This window comes from Bombina bombina, chromosome 1 (genome assembly GCF_027579735.1).
Source record: "Bombina bombina isolate aBomBom1 chromosome 1, aBomBom1.pri, whole genome shotgun sequence".
Taxonomy (NCBI): Eukaryota; Metazoa; Chordata; class Amphibia; order Anura; family Bombinatoridae; genus Bombina; species Bombina bombina.
Genome location: NC_069499.1, coordinates 179,684,634 through 179,701,932, shown reverse-complemented (window position 1 = coordinate 179,701,932; position 17,299 = coordinate 179,684,634). Strand labels below are relative to the sequence as shown.

The 17,299-nt window shown below is 41.8% G+C and overlaps 1 protein-coding gene across 9 annotated transcripts in view; it reads right to left on the bottom strand.

Annotated features, from left to right (window-relative positions):
• The window catches only part of RALGAPA1 (Ral GTPase activating protein catalytic subunit alpha 1), a 1,007,748-nt gene that overhangs the window by 666,567 nt on the left and 323,882 nt on the right, over positions 1 to 17,299 (bottom strand). The gene's annotated exons all lie outside the window — the stretch shown is intronic.

Below are 17,299 nucleotides of genomic sequence, written 5' to 3'. Positions count from 1 at the left end.
AAGGGCCTGTGTCACCTTCAGGATGGTTTTTATCCAAACCATCCTGAAGAAATAGAAGAATTCTAGGACTTCTAAAAGAATGCCAGCTGAACCCATATTCCATACACCAGGAAATAAAAGCCTTCAAAACCTTGTGATAATTTTTTCTGGTCACAGGAAAGACAAATTCGGAAAAACCTCTCTGCCTTAAAACTATGCGTTTAATCTCCAAGCCATCAAGTTTAGAGATTGATCAAATTTAGAGATTGGACATCTGCTTTCATTGCCATGGTTGTTGAGACTCTACTTGTAGAAAAAGATCTGGGCACCTTTCTTTAATTGATATTTCTTGACAACACATTGTAGTTTTATAGTGTCTCTGTGGAAAAAAACATTTTATGCTTAACTGATAAATTTCTTTCCGGAAATGGTGGGTCCAAGGCGCTCTCAATTACTGTTCGGAATATCACTTCTGGCCAGCAGGAGGAGGAAAAGAGCACCACAGCAAAGCTGTACACATTTCAAGAACGCTTCTCTTTTTATTTGGTCTGCAGATAATCTTGAGAGGTGGAACCTGCCCCTGGGGAGAAAGGTCTTGAATTCTAACTTGTAACCCTGGGATACTATGTCCACAGCCCAAGGATCTGGGACATCTTGTAACCATGCTAGAGAGAACTGAGAAAGTCTGCCCCCCCCACTTGATCCGATCCCGGATCAGGGGCAACCCTTTCATGCTGACTTAGACTCAGCTGCGGGCTTCTTAGATTGCTTCCCCTTGTTCCAAGACTGACTGGGTTTCCAAGAAGGTTTGGACTGATCCTGCTTGGCAGAGGAGAGGGAAGACTTACCTCTGAAGTTACGAAAGGAACGAAAATGACTAACGTCCTTTCAGTCTATTGTTAGCTTGTGGCAGAAAAGACCCTTTACCACCCGTGGTATCAGAAATAATTTATGCTAATCCAGGTCCAAAGAAGGTCTTACCCTTGTAAGGAATCACCAAAAGTTTAGACTTGGATGAAACATCCGCTGACCACGATTTCAGCCATAATGCTCTACGCGCCAATACAGCGAAACCAGGTATTTTGTCTCCTAACTTAATGACCTGCAAAGAAGCGTCGGTAATAAAGGAATTGGCTAGCTTAAGAGCCTTAATACTGTCCTGGATCTCCTCCAAGGGAGTCTCAGCCTGAAGAGACTTAGACAATGTGTCAAAGCAATAAGCCGCCGTGCTTGTCACGGTAGCAATACACACTGCAGGTTGCCATTGGAGACCTTGGTGAATATACATCTTTTTCAAGTAAGCCTCCAGCTTCTTGTCCATTGGATCCTTGGAAGAACAGATATCCTCAATAAGAATAGTGGTTCTCTTAGCGAGAGTAGAAATCGCACCTTCTACCTTGGGTACCGTCTGCCACAACTCCTTAATGGAGTCCACCACCGGAAACATCTTTTTAAAAACCGGAGACTAGAAAAAGGAATCCTAGGTCACTTCCATGTCTGTGCTTTAATTTCTGTAGCACGGTCTGGTACCGGAAACACCTCAACAGAGGAGGGAACGTTAAAATATCTATTTAAGGGGGCGTGTCCGGGCTTGGGCTGAAAATGGCCGCAAAACTGAGAGCTCTGGCAGATTAAATTACATTCCACCATGTAATTAACATAGTTTGATGCATCCAGCATAGAATCTTGGATCATATGAAAGAGGATAGTTTGCTGGTTAAGGCAATACCTTTATTGTGCAACTTCAGGGTCTCTCAGACCGGACTGCTGTAGTTTATTCTTGGCGGCCTTCACGGAGGGAATTCCTCAGCACCCCCCCCCCCCCAGGGAACCGGGTATATGGAGATATTTCCTAAATCTCCCTTTACATTACCTACAAGATTGAAAATGGAGGACATATTGGAGGCTATGCAGGGCTGGATGATCGATCTGGATCGCACAATACAAGCAAGATGCGACCGCCTTGTATCCCACATGGCCCTCATCCATACTAAGATGGAGGTATTCGGAAGCGGCAAAGAGGCGAACATGGAACACTCTGTGCTATGTGGCAATATGATTAATGACACAAGCCGGTGCATCGCTAAAGATGTGCCTGTTTGCGTGCAGCCGGGATCTTGTGTGAGTTCCTTACCTGCCTTGGGTCCTAACCGGGGGGATGCGGCCGGCTCTCTGGGGAGGGATCGAGGCGAGGTGCGAGAAGAGCTGATGACAGAGGAGGGCCTGAATGCTGCACTTGAGCTGCTGGCACCGGGACGTTTCTACTCACTGGACATGAGACTTTTGGTGCTGAAAGAAGGAGGTGGTTGGATTATGCACTCACCGCCCGTTAACCTGATACGGCTTGAAGAAGGAGTAGTTTCCTGGCTGCTCACAAGAGGTCAAGACACGAATGGAAATTGGGCCTTCCGGACCGGCATTGGGTAACTGGACATAGCCCCTGCTAGCATAGAGGGACAGTTGGTTAACTTTAGGTACCCGGTCTGGCCCTGAATAAAAGCTACCTATATATGATCACTGTGTTTCTTTCATTGGGACTAATGACGACTTTTTGGTCTGATGTGATTTTCGCAGCTATTTTACTCTCACTTATTTGACAGATCAGGGATGTGAGGTTGTGTGGTGTTTCATATTTCTTTAACCCTGCTCTATTAATACAAAATGTACAATGTGTTCCTTATTGAGTTGTAAATGGACTTTAGTGCCCAGCTTGCTGTGAATACCTGGAACTAAATTAGGATTGCATTTATTTTAGGCTTGTTCCCTTTAATGTATCAAATACAGAGAAAAAATATTAAGGTGGTGGGTCTGAGTCCATTATGACCCTTGGTGTTCAGGGGGGGACAACTCGTACCTCTAAACCAGTATTATTCTATATTTATTACTAAATCAAAGGGTTTTTAGAGGTTCTACTTATGTTCTTATGGTCTGTTGGTTTATACAAATAAGTGTCCCCCTGCAATAGTAACTAGAGTAATTGGTATATTATCCTCTAGGGTTGAAGTATATAGGTCTCACTACAGCTGGGAAATGAACACAGATATATGTCCTGATATAAATATATGTCCTGATATTACATTCCAATAGAAAATGGGTAATGCATATGGTTTAGTAGTGAACTGTATGCAGTATGTGGAGACTTTAATGTAGAAATGCATATATAGCAATATTTCATCCTTCTTTGAAGATCAGTAAAAACTACTAAGGAATTTTATGTACTTTTGTTATCTTCAGGATGGCATTTAGAAAATAAGACATACTGTATAGAATTTGTACTTTTAATTTTCTTGTTCTGTTGTGCATCTTATGGACATATAATGGCCTACTTTTTCCTAAGTTAGAGTTCCTATACGTAAACTAGGCCGCAGACTTAGCGCATGTTAATTTAGAAATTTGATGTCCAATTGAAAATCCCATGCACTTATGTGAAAATGAGGTAATGCTCATGGCTTGAAGCTATACACTTGGATTGAGTTAAGTCCAGAATCTTCAGATGTAAAGACATGCTTGTTTAATTCACCTTGTAAAATTTAATATTGTCAAATGGGCATGTTGCCATGCTATTGCTTTATGAAGTTTTTACTTTTGTTTGACATTTTACCTCAATAAAAATAAAAAAAATAAAAAAAACTTAATTTATGTAAGAACTTACCTGATAAATTCATTTCTTTCATATTAGCAAGAGTCCATGAGCTAGTGACGTATGGGATATACATTCCTACCAGGAGGGGCAAAGTTTCCCAAACCTCAAAATGCCTATAAATACACCCCTCACCACACCCACAATTCAGTTTAACGAATAGCCAAGAAGTGGGGTGATAAGAAAAAAGTGCGAAAGCATATAAAATAAGGAATTGGAATAATTGTGCTTTATACAAAAAAATCATAACCACCCCAAAAAAAGGGCGGGCCTCATGGACTCTTGCTAATATGAAAGAAATTAATTTATCAGGTAAGTTCTTACATAAATTATGTTTTCTTTCATGTAATTAGCAAGAGTCCATGAGCTAGTGACGTATGGGATAATGATTACCCAAGATGTGGATCTTTCCACACAAGAGTCACTAGAGAGGGAGGGATAAAATAAAGACAGCCAATTCCTGCTGAAAATAATCCACACCCAAAATAAAGTTTAACGAAAAACATAAGCAGAAGATTCAAACTGAAACCGCTGCCTGAAGTACTTTTCTACCAAAAACTGCTTCAGAAGAAGAAAATACATCAAAATGGTAGAATTTAGTAAAAGTATGCAAAGAGGACCAAGTTGCTGCTTTGCAAATCTGATCAACCGAAGCTTCATTCCTAAACGCCCAGGAAGTAGAAACTGACCTAGTAGAATGAGCTGTAATTCTCTGAGGCGGAGTTTTACCCGACTCAACATAGGCAAGATGAATTAAAGATTTCAACCAAGATGCCAAAGAAATGGCAGAAGCTTTCTGGCCTTTTCTAGAACCGGAAAAGATAACAAATAGACTAGAAGTCTTTCTGAAAGATTTAGTAGCTTCAACATAATATTTCAAAGCTCTAACAACATCCAAAGAATGCAACGATTTCTCCTTAGAATTCTTAGGATTAGGACATAATGAAGGAACCACAATTTCTCTACTAATGTTGTTGGAATTCACAACTTTAGGTAAAAATTCAAAAGAAGTTCGCAACACCGCCTTATCCTGATGAAAAATCAGAAAAGGAGACTCACAAGAAAGAGCAGATAATTCAGAAACTCTTCTGGCAGAAGAGATGGCCAAAAGGAACAAAACTTTCCAAGAAAGTAATTTAATGTCCAATGAATGCATAGGTTCAAACGGAGGAGCTTGAAGAGCCCCCAGAACCAAATTCAAACTCCAAGGAGGAGAAATTGACTTAATGACAGGTTTTATACGAACCAAAGCTTGTACAAAACAATGAATATCAGGAAGAATAGCAATCTTTCTGTGAAAAAGAACAGAAAGAGCAGAGATTTGTCCTTTCAAGGAACTTGCGGACAAACCTTTATCTAAACCATCCTGAAGAAACTGTAAAATTCTCGTAATTCTAAAAGAATGCCAAGAAAAATGATGTGAAATACACCAAGAAATATAAGTCTTCCAGACTCTATAATATATCTCTCTAGATACAGATTTACGAGCCTGTAACATAGTATTAATCACAGCGTCAGAGAAACCTCTTTGACGAAGAATCAAGCGTTCAATCTCCATACCTTTTAATTTAAGGATTTCAGATCCTGATGGAAAAAAGGACCTTGTGACAGAAGGTCTGGTCTTAACGGAAGAGTCCACGGTTGGCAAGAGGCCATCCGGACAAGATCCGCATACCAAAACCTGTGAGGCCATGCCGGAGCTACCAGCAGAACAAACGAGCATTCCTTCAGATTCTTGGAGATTACTCTTGGAAGAAGAACTAGAGGCGGAAAGATATAGGCAGGATGATACTTCCAAGGAAGTGATAATGCATCCACTGCCTCCGCCCGAGGATCCCGGGATCTGGACAGATACCTGGGAAGTTTCTTGTTTAGATGGGACGCCATCAAATCTATTTCTGGAAGTTCCCACATTTGAACGATCTGAAGAAATACCTCTGGGTGAAGAGACCATTCGCCCGGATGCAACGTTTGGCGACTGAGATAATCCGCTTCCCAATTGTCTACACCTGGGATATGAACCGCAGAGATTAGACAGGAGCTGGATTCCGCCCAAACCAAAATTCGAGATACTTCTTTCATAGCCAGAGGACTGTGAGTTCCTCCTTGATGATTGATGTATGCCACAGTTGTGACATTGTCTGTCTGAAAACAAATGAACGATTCTCTCTTCAGAAGAGGCCAAAACTGAAGAGCTCTGAAAATTGCACGGAGTTCCAAAATATTGATCGGTAATCTCACCTCCTGAGATTCCCAAACTCCTTGTGCCGTCAGAGATCCCCACACAGCTCCCCAACCTGTGAGAATTGCATCTGTTGAAATTACAGTCCAGGTCGGAAGCACAAAAGAAGCCCCCTGAATTAAACGATGGTGATCTGTCCACCACGTTAGAGAGTGTCGAACAATCGGTTTTAAAGATATTAATTGAGATATCTTTGTGTAATCCTTGCACCACTGATTCAGCATACAGAGCTGAAGAGGTCGCATGTGAAAACGAGCAAAGGGGATCGCGTCCGATGCAGCAGTCATAAGACCTAGAATTTCCATGCAAAAGGCTACCGAAGGGAATGATTGTGACTGAAGGTTTCGACAAGCTGCCATCAGTTTTAGACGCCTCTTGTCTGTTAAAGACAGAGTCATGGACACTGAATCTATTTGGAAACCCAGAAAGGTTACCCTTGTCTGAGGAATCAATGAACTTTTTGGTAAATTGATCCTCCAACCATGATCTTGAAGAAACAACACAAGTCGATTCGTATGAAATTCTGCTAAATGTAAAGACTGAGCAAGTACCAAGATATCGTCCAAATAAGGAAATACCACAATACCCTGTTCTCTGATTACAGACAGAAGGGCACCGAGAACCTTTGTAAAAATTCTTGGAGCTGTAGCAAGGCCAAACGGCAGAGCCACAAACTGGTAATGCTTGTCCAGAAAAGAGAATCTCAGGAACCGATAATGATCCGGATGAATCGGAATATGCAGATATGCATCCTGTAAATCTATTGTGGACATATAATTCCCTTGCTGAACAAAAGGCAAGATAGTCCTTACAGTTACCATCTTGAACGTTGGTATCCTTACCTAACGATTCAATATTTTTAGATCCAGAACTGGTCTGAAGGAATTCTCCTTCTTTGGTACAATGAAGAGATTTGAATAAAACCCCATCCCCTGTTCCTGAACTGGAACTGGCATAATTACTCCAGTCAACTCTAGATCTGAAACACAATTCAGAAATGCTTGAGCTTTTACTGGATTTACTGGGACACGGGAAAGAAAAAATCTCTTTGCAGGAGGTCTCACCTTGAAACCAATTCTGTACCCTTCTGAAACAATGTTCTGAATCCAAAGATTGTGAACAGAATTGATCCAAATTTCTTTGAACAAACGTAACCTGCCTCCTACCAGCTGAGCTAGAATGAGGGCCGCACCTTCATGTGGACTTAGAAGCAGGCTTTGCCTTTCTGGCTGGCTTGGATTTATTCCAGATTGGAGATGGTTTCCAAACTGAAACTGCTCCTGAGGATGAAGGATCAGGTTTTTGTTCTTTGTTGAAACGAAAGGAACGAAAACGATTATTAGCTCTGTTTTTACCCTTAGATTTTTTATCCTGTGGTAAAAAAGTTCCTTTCCCACCAGTAACAGTTGAAATAATAGAATCCAACTGAGAACCAAATAATTTGTTACCCTGGAAAGAAATGGAAAGTAGAGTTGATTTAGAAGCCATATCAGCATTCCAAGTTTTAAGCCATAAAGCTCTTCTAGCTAAAATAGCTAGAGACATAAACCTGACATCAACCCTGATAATATCAAAGATGGCATCACAGATAAAATTATTAGCATGCTGAAGAAGAATAATAATATCATGAGAATCATGATGTGTTACTTGTTGCGCTAAGGTTTCCAACCAAAAAGTTGAAGCTGCAGCAACATCAGCCAAAGATATAGCAGGTCTAAGAAGATTACCTGAACACAGATAAGCTTTTCTTAGAAAGGATTCAATTTTCCTATCTAAAGGATCCTTAAACGAAGTACCATCTGACGTAGGAATAGTAGTACGTTTAGCAAGGGTAGAAATAGCCCCATCAACTTTAGGGATTTTGTCCCAAAATTCTAATCTGTCAGACGGCACAGGATATAATTGCTTAAAACGTTTAGAAGGAGTAAATGAATTACCCAATTTATCCCATTCTTTGGAAATTACTGCAGAAATAGCATTAGGAACAGGAAAAACTTCTGGAATAACCACAGGAGATTTAAATACCTTATCCAAACGTTTAGAATTAGTATCAAGAGGACCAGAATCCTCTATTTCTAAAGCAATTAGAACTTCTTTAAGTAAAGAACGAATAAATTCCATTTTAAATAAATATGAAGATTTATCAGCATCAACCTCTGAGACAGAATCCTCTGAACCAGAAGAGTCATCAGAATCAGAATGATGATGTTCATTTAAAAATTCATCTGTAGGGAGAGAAGTTTTAAAAGATTTTTTACGTTTACTAGAAGGAGAAATAACAGACATAGCCTTCTTTATGGATTCAGAAACAAAATCGCTTATGTCATCAGGAACATTCTGCACCTTAGATGTTGAAGGAACTGCAACAGGCAATGGTACTTTACTAAAGGAAATATTATCTGCATTAACAAGTTTGTCATGACAATCAATACAAACAACAGCTGGAGGAATAGCTACCAAAAGTTTACAGCAGATACACTTAGCTTTGGTAGATCCAGCACTAGACAGCGATTTTCCTGTAGTATCTTCTGACTCAGATGCAACGTGAGACATCTTGCAATATGTAAGAGAAAAAACAACAACATATAAAGCAAAATTGATCAAATTCCTTAAATGACAGTTTCAGGAATGGGAAAAAATGCCAAAGAACAAGCTTCTAGCAACCAGAAGCAATGAAAAATGAGACTGAAATAATGTGGAGACAAAAGCGACGCCCATATTTTTTAGCGCCAAATAAGACGCCCACATTATTTGGCGCCTAAATGCTTTTTGGCGCCAAAAATGACGCCACATCCGGAACGCCGACATTTTTGGCGCAAAATAACGTCAAAATATGACGCAACTTCCGGCGACACGTATGACGCCGGAAACGGAAAATAATTTTTGCGCCAAAAAAGTCTGCGCCAAGAATGACGCAATAAAATGAAGCATTTTCAGCCCCCGCGAGCCTAACAGCCCACAGGGAAAAAAAGTCAAATTTTTGAAGGTAAGAAAAAATGATTAAATCAAATGCATTATCCCAAATATGAAACTGACTGTCTGAAAAATAAGGAAAGTTGAACATTCTGAGTCAAGGCAAATAAATGTTTGAATACATATATTTAGAACTTTATAAACAAAGTGCCCAACCATAGCTTAGAGTGTCACAGAAAATAAGATTTACTTACCCCAGGACACTCATCTACATGTTTGTAGAAAGCCAAACCAGTACTGAAACGATAATCAGCAGAGGTAATGGTATATATAAGAGTATATCGTCGATCTGAAAAGGGAGGTAAGAGATGAATCTCTACGACCGATAACAGAGAACCTATGAAATAGACCCCTTAGAAGGAGATCACTGCATTCAAACAGGCAATACTCTCCTCACATCCCTCTGACATTCACTGCCCGCTGAGAGGAAAACCGGGCTCCAACTTGCTGCGGAGCGCATATCAACGTAGAATCTAGCACAAACTTACTTCACCACCTCCATCGGAGGCAAAGTTTGTAAAAACTGAATTGTGGGTGTGGTGAGGGGTGTATTTATAGGCATTTTGAGGTTTGGGAAACTTTGCCCCTCCTGGTAGGAATGTATATCCCATACGTCACTAGCTCATGGACTCTTGCTAATTACATGAAAGAAATAAAAAATATCTATTTAATTGACTAGATTTCTTAGGGTTGATGACAGGAACATCGAAGTCGTCCAGCGTAGCCAAAACCTCCTTTAATAAAACAGAAGGAGGAATTATACTATTCGAATCTTAGATTTCACCCTCAGAGGCTACCGACGTATCTTCCTGTTCAGACCTATGAGAAAGAGCAACCTGGTTAGCCGTGGCTGGATCAAAAACATTACTATCCAATTCCCTACACTTCCTCTTGTGTCTTCCCTGTAGCATGGGAATGGCACCTAATGCTTCAGATACCGCAGAAGATACTTGAGCAGCAATTTCTGCTTGCAAATAGATTCCTCCAGGAGATTGTGAGGAACCGCAGGGCACTGCATGTGACTTTTAAAGCTTGGGACGTTTAAGGAGAAAGCTGCGGCATTGCCTGAACAGCATCAACCTGGGAGAGTGGTGGCTCAGGAACAAAAACATAATTTATGCTTACCTGATAAATTTATTACTCTTGTAGTGTGTTCAGTCCACGGGTCATCCATTACTTATGGGATATATTCTCCTTCCCAACAGGAAGTTGCAAGAGGATCACCCAAGCAGAGCTGCTATATAGCTCCTCCCCTCACATGTCATATCCAGTCATTCGACCGAAACAAGACAAGAAAGGAGAAACTATAGGGTGCAGTGGTGACTGGAGTTTTAATTAAAATTTAGAACTGCCTCAAAAAAAGACAGGGCGGGCCGTGGACTGAACACACTGCAAGAGAAATAAATTTATCAGGTAAGCATAAATTATGTTTTCTCTTGTTAAGTGTGTTCAGTCCACGGGTCATCCATTACTTATGGGATACCAATACCAAAGCTAAAGTACACGGATGATGGGAGGGACAAGGCAGGAACATTTAAACAGAAGGAACCACTGCCTGTAGAACCTTTCTCCCAAAAACAGCCTCCGAAGAAGCAAAAGTGTCAAATTTGTAAAATTTTGAAAAGGTATGAAGTGAAGACCAAGTTGCAGCCTTGCAAATCTGTTCAACAGAGGCCTCATTCTTAAAGGCCCAGGTGGAAGCCACAGCTCTAGTGGAATGAGCTGTAATTCTTTCAGGGGGCTGCTGTCCAGCAGTCTCATAGGCTAAACGTATTATGCTACGAAGCCAAAAAGAGAGAGAGGTGGCCGAAGCCTTTTGTCCTCTCCTCTGTCCAGAATAAACGACAAACAGAGAAGAAGTTTGCCGAAAATCTTTAGTTGCCTGTAAGTAGAACTTCAGGGCACGGACTACGTCCAGATTATGCAAAAGACGTTCCTTCTTTGAAGAAGGATTAGGACATAATGATGGAACAACAATCTCTTGATTGATATTCCTGTTAGAAACTACCTTAGGTAAAAACCCAGGTTTAGTACGCAGAACTACCTTGTCTGAATGAAAAATCAGATAAGGAGAATCACAATGTAAGGCAGATAACTCAGAGACTCTTCGAGCCGAGGAAATAGCCATCAAAAACAGAACTTTCCAAGATAACAGCTTAATATCAATGGAATGAAGGGGTTCAAACGGAACACCTTGAAGAACTTTAAGAACTAAGTTTAAGCTCCACGGCGGAGCAACAATCTTAAGCACAGGCTTAATCCTAGCTAAAGCCTGACAAAAAGCCTGAACGTCTGGAACTTCTGCCAGACGTTTGTGTAAAAGAATAGACAGAGCAGAAATCTGTCCCTTTAACGAACTAGCAGATAAACCCTTTTCTAAACCCTCTTGTAGAAAAGACAATATCCTAGGAATCCTAACCTTACTCCATGAGTAACTCTTGGATTCACACCAATATAAATATTTACGCCATATCTTATGGTAAATTTTTCTGGTAACAGGTTTCCGAGCCTGTATTAATGTATCAATAACCGACTCCGAAAAACCACGCTTTGATAGAATCAAGCGTTCAATCTCCATGCAGTCAGCCTCAGAGAAATTAGGCTTGGATGGTTGAAAGGACCCTGAATTAGAAGGTCCTGCCTCAGAGGCAGAGACCATGGTGGACGGGACGACATGTCCACTAGGTCTGCATACCAGGTCCTGCGTGGCCACGCAGGCGCTATCAGAATCACCAATGCTCTCTCCTGTTTGATCTTGGCAATCAGTCGAGGCAGCAACGGAAACGGTGGAAACACATAAGCCATGTTGAAAACCCAAGGGGCTGCAAGTGCATCTATCAGCACCGCTCCCGGGTCCCTGGACCTGGATCCGTAACAAGGAAGCTTGGCGTTCTGGCGAGATGCCATGAGATCCAGTTCCGGTTCGCCCCAACGAAGAATCAGTTGGGCAAAGACCTCCGGGTGAAGTTCCCACTCCCCCGGATGAAAGGTCTGGCGACTTAGAAAGTCCGCCTCCCAGTTCTCCACGCCTGGGATGTAGATCGCTGACAGGTGGCAAGAGTGAGACTCTGCCCAGCGAAATTATCTTCGAGACTTCTAACATCGCTAGGGAACTCCTGGTTCCCCCTTGATGGTTGATGTAAGCCACAGTCGTGATGTTGTCCGACTGAAATCTGATGAACCTCAGAGTTGCTAACTGAGGCCAAGCTAGAAGAGCATTGAATATTGCTCTTAATTCCAGAATGTTTATTGGGAGGAGTTTCTCCTCCTGAGTCCACGATCCCTGAGCCTTCAGGGAGTTCCAGACTGCGCCCCAGCCTAGTAGGCTGGCATCTGTTGTTACAATCGTCCAATCTGGCCTGCGAAAGGTTATTCCTTCGGACAGATGGACCCGAGACAACCACCAGAGAAGAGAATCTCTGGCCTCCTGGTCCAGATTCAGTAGAGGGGACAGATCTGAGTAATCCCCATTCCACTGACTTAGCATGCATAATTGCAGCGGTCTGAGATGCAGGCGCGCAAATGGCACTATGTCCATTGCCGCGACCATTAAGCCGATTACTTCCATGCACTGAGCTACTGATGGGCTTGGAATGGAATGAAGGACACGGCAAGCATTTAGAATTTTTGATAACCTGGACTCCGTCAGGTAAATCTTCATCTCTACAGAATCTATAAGAGTCCCTAGAAAGGGAACCCTTGTGAGTGGTAATAGAGAACTCTTTTCCATGTTCACTTTCCACCCATGCGACCTCAGAAAAGCTAGAACTATCTCTGTATGAGAACTTGCATTTTGAAAACTTGACGCTTGTATCAGAATGTCGTCTAGATACGGAGCCACCGCTATGCCTCGCGGTCTTAGTACCGCCAGAAGTGAGCCCAGAACCTTTGTAAAAATTCTCGGGGCCGTAGCTAACCCGAAGGGAAGAGCTACAAACTGGTAATGCCTGTCTAGAAAGGCAAATCTTAGGTACCGATAATGATCTTTGTGAATCGGTATGTGAAGGTAGGCATCCTTTAAGTCCACTGTGGTCATATACTGACCCTCTTGGATCATGGGTAGGATGGTTCGAATAGTTTCCATTTTGAACGATGGAACCCTTAGGAACTTGTTTAAGATCTTTAGGTCTAAGATTGGTCTGAAGGTTCCCTCTTTTTTGGGAACCACAAACAGATTTGAGTAAAAACCTTGCCCTTGTTCCGTCCGCGGAACTGGGTGGATCACTCCCATTACTAAGAGGTCTTGTACACATTGTAGAAATGTCTCTTTCTTTATTAGGTTTGTTGATAACCTTGACAGGTGAAATCTCCCTTGTGGAGGAGAAGTTTTGAAGTCCAGAAGGTATCCCCTGAGATATGATCTCCCGCGTCCAGGGATCCTGGACATCTCTTGCCCAAGTCTGGGCGAAGAGAGAAAGTCTGCCCCCCACTAGATCCGTTTCCGGATAGGGGGCCCTTTCTTCATGCTGTCTTAGGGGCAGAAGTAGGCTTTCTGGCCTGCTTGCCCTTGTTCCAGGACTGGTTGCCTTTCCAACCCTGTCTGTAACGAGCAGCAGTTCCTTCCTGTTTTGGAGCGGAGGAAGTTGATGCTGCTCCTGCCTTGAAATTACGAAAGGCACGAAAATTAGACTGTTTGGCCTTTGATTTGGCCCTGTCCTGAGGAAGGGTGTGACCCTTACCTCCAGAAATGTCAGCAATAATTTCTTTCAAGACGGGCCCGAATAAGAAGTCACGTCTGCTGACCAGGATTTAAGCCATAGCGCTCTGCGCGCCTGGATGGCGAATCCGGAGTTCTTAGCCGTTAGTTTGGTTAAATGCACAACCGCATCCTAAACAAACGCATTAGCTAGCTTAAGTGCTTTAAGCTTGTTCATAATCTCATCCAATGGTGCTGTGCGAATAGCCTCTTCCAGAGACTCAAACCAGAATGCCGCCACAGCAGTGACGGGCGCAATGCATGCAAGGGGCTGTAATATAAAACCTTGTTGAACAAACATTTTCTTAAGGTAATCTTCTAATTTTTTATCCATTGGATCTGAGAAAGCACAACTATCCTCCACCGGGATAGTGGTACGCTTAGCTAAAGTAGAAACTGCTCCCTCCACCTTAGGGACCGTCTGCCATAAGTCTCGTGTGGTAGCGTCTATTGGGAACATTTTTCTAAATATCGGAGGAGGGGAAAAAGGCACACCGGGTCTATCCCACTCCTTGTTAATAATCTCTGTAAGCCTTTTAGGTATAGGAAAAACGTCAGTACACACCGGTACCGCAAAGTATTTATCCAGCCTACATAATTTCTCTGGGATTGCAACAGTGTCACAATCATTCAGAGCCGCTAACACCTCCCCTAGCAATACACGGAGGTTCTCAAGCTTAAATCTAAAATTTGAAATTTCTGAATCCGGTCTCCCTGGATCAGATCCGTCACCCATAGAATGAAGCTCTCCGTCCTCATGTTCTGCAAATTGTGACGCAGTATCGGACATGGCTCTCGTGTCATCAGCGCGCTCTGTCCTTAACCCAGAGCTATCGCGCTTGCCTCTTAACTCAGGCAAGTTAGATAATACTTCTGTCATAACATTAGCCATATCTTGCAAAGTGATTAGTAAGGGCCTTGATGTACTTGGCGCCACAATATCACGCACCTCCTGAGCGGGAGGCGAAGGTACTGACATGTGAGGAGAGTTAGCCGGCATAACTTCCCCCTCGTTGTCTGGTGATAATTTCTTTACCGGTAAAGACTGACTTTTATTTAAAGTAACATCAATACAATTGGTACACATATTTCTATTGGGCTCCACATTGGCTTTTAAACATAATGAACAAGCAGATTCATCTGTATCAGACATGTTTAAACAGACTAGCAATGAGGCTAGCAAGCTTGGAAAATACTTTCAATAAATTTACAAGCAATATAAAAAACGCTGCTGCGCTTTTTTAAAAACACAAAAAAAAAACTGTCACAGTTGAAATAACAATGAACTAATTCAGTTATAGCAACCAAATTTTAACAGTAAATGTATGAAATTAGCAGAGGATTGCACCCACTAGCAAAAGGATGATTTAACCCCTTAATACCCAAAACGGATAATCAATTCAACAGTAAACATTTTTATCACAGTCAAACACACTGTCACAGGTCTGCTGTGACTGATTACCTCCCTCAAAAATAAATTTTGAAGACCCCTGAGCTCTCTGGAGACGTCCTGGATCAAGGAGGAAGAAGCAGGAAGACTGTGATTGAATTTTAACTGCGCAACAAGGCGCTAAAAAAAGGCCCCTCCCACTCATATTACAACAGTGGGAGACCTGATATAACGGTTTCTATGCAGAAATATACGTTAGCCATGTGGAAAAAAATCATGCCCCAAAAGATTTATCACCAAGTACCTCACAAAACGATTAACATGCCAGTAAACGTTTTAAAAACAAACATTTCAAGTGTTATTAAAGTTATCACTAAGCCTGCTACCAGTCGCTTCTACTGCAGTTAAGGCTCATACATTATTTCAGTATTAACATTATTTTCTCGGTCAAATTCCATTCCTTAGAAAATAACTCTACTGCGCATACATTTATCAGCCTGATACCAGTCGCTACTACTGCATTTAAGGCTGTACTTACATCATATGGGTATCAGCAGTGTTTTCTTAGTCAATTCCATTCCTTAGAAAATATTTTACTGCACATACCTCATTTGCAGGTGACCCCGCATGCTATTCCCTTCTCTGAAGTTACCCCACTCCTCAGAATGTACGAGAACAGCCAGTGGATCTTAGTTACGTCTGCTAAGATCATAGAAAACGCAGGCAGATTCTTCTTCTAAATACTGCCTGAGAGAAAAAACAGCACACTCCGGTGCCATTTAAAATAACAAACTTTTGATTGAAGAATAATTAAGTAAAACACTCCTAACTCCTCCTTCTTTGTTGAGAGTTGCAAGAGAATGACTGGATATGACATGTGAGGGGAGGAGCTATATAGCAGCTCTGCTTGGGTGATCCTCTTGCAACTTCCTGTTGGGAAGGAGAATATATCCCATAAGTAATGGATGACCCGTGGACTGAACACACTTAACAAGAGAAAAGTCTATCTTTATACATCAATGCTCTTTCAATACAAGAACAACTTAAAGGGCAAAGGAGGTTCAACTTGGTTTTCTTAACAAAGCTTGCATTCAACAGAGGGCACAAGCTCCAGGTCCATATTGCAAACAAAATTAACAATACAGCAAAAATAAATATATATATTTTTTTTTCTTCAAGAAAATCAGTTCAAAAAATAACTAAGGGCTGTATAAACTTAAAAAAAACAAAAACAATGTATGTTTTAATTATCGATGTAAGGACTTGCCACAGCAATTCAGACCTCCTTTCAGATGGAGGATATAGACAGGGACTAACCACAAAACACCTCTACACCTCAGCACTATCACTGAGGTGCCTACCTGCTCCCTCTGCACTCCGGACAAATACAGCGACTCTTGCTCTCCTCTGTTAGTTTCCGGATGATTAACTGCAGAGACCAGAAAGAAGACTTCTATAAGCTGTGCAACAAAAACGTGTGCTTTAGAGTAAAAATACCGCCACAGCAAACAGATTCGCCCTCTCCTCTTACGTCAGAGGCGATCCTGGCGGCCATTAGGGATTAACGATTCAAAATGTAATCTTTCCCCATGAGTACCACAAAGCACCCACTTGTTTCCCAACCGGACTTATATGCAATAAAAAATAACCTACTGAATCACTCCCTATCACAACCCACAGTACCTGCTCCCTGCCGTTATGAGTCCTGTTCCAAAAACTTAGGACTGCAGCCACAATCATAAAGTGCAGATTTATATATCTTCTGTGCTTTTAGTGCCCGTGTTTAAGAAAAAAAATGGCACTTACCTGCACCTCTGGCTGTCCAGCAGGAGGACAGCTCACCCGGCATGAAAGGAAGCTACTTCTTACAGAGACCTGTGAAAATAAGAAAGGACAGAGTAAACCTACTACAGCTTTTTATACAAGGGAAGCAATCTGTTAAGAAAACTGTTTAAAAGCTACCACTGCCCTACTGAAGAGACTAACGTGGAGTATAGCTAAACCCAGTCTTGAGAGGAAAGATCAAAGCAAACCTACTCTGGCTTTCAAAATAATAAAAACAGAATTTATGTTTACCTGATAAATTACTTTCTCCAACGGTGTGTCCGGTCCACGGCGTCATCCTTACTTGTGGGATATTCTCTTCCCCAACAGGAAATGGCAAAGAGCCCAGCAAAGCTGGTCACATGATCCCTCCTAGGCTCCGCCTACCCCAGTCATTCGACCGACGTTAAGGAGGAATATTTGCATAGGAGAAACCATATGTTACCGTGGTGACTGTAGTTAAAGAAAATAAATTATCAGACCTGATTAAAAAAACCAGGGCGGGCCGTGGACCGGACACACCGTTGGAGAAAGTAATTTATCAGGTAAACATAA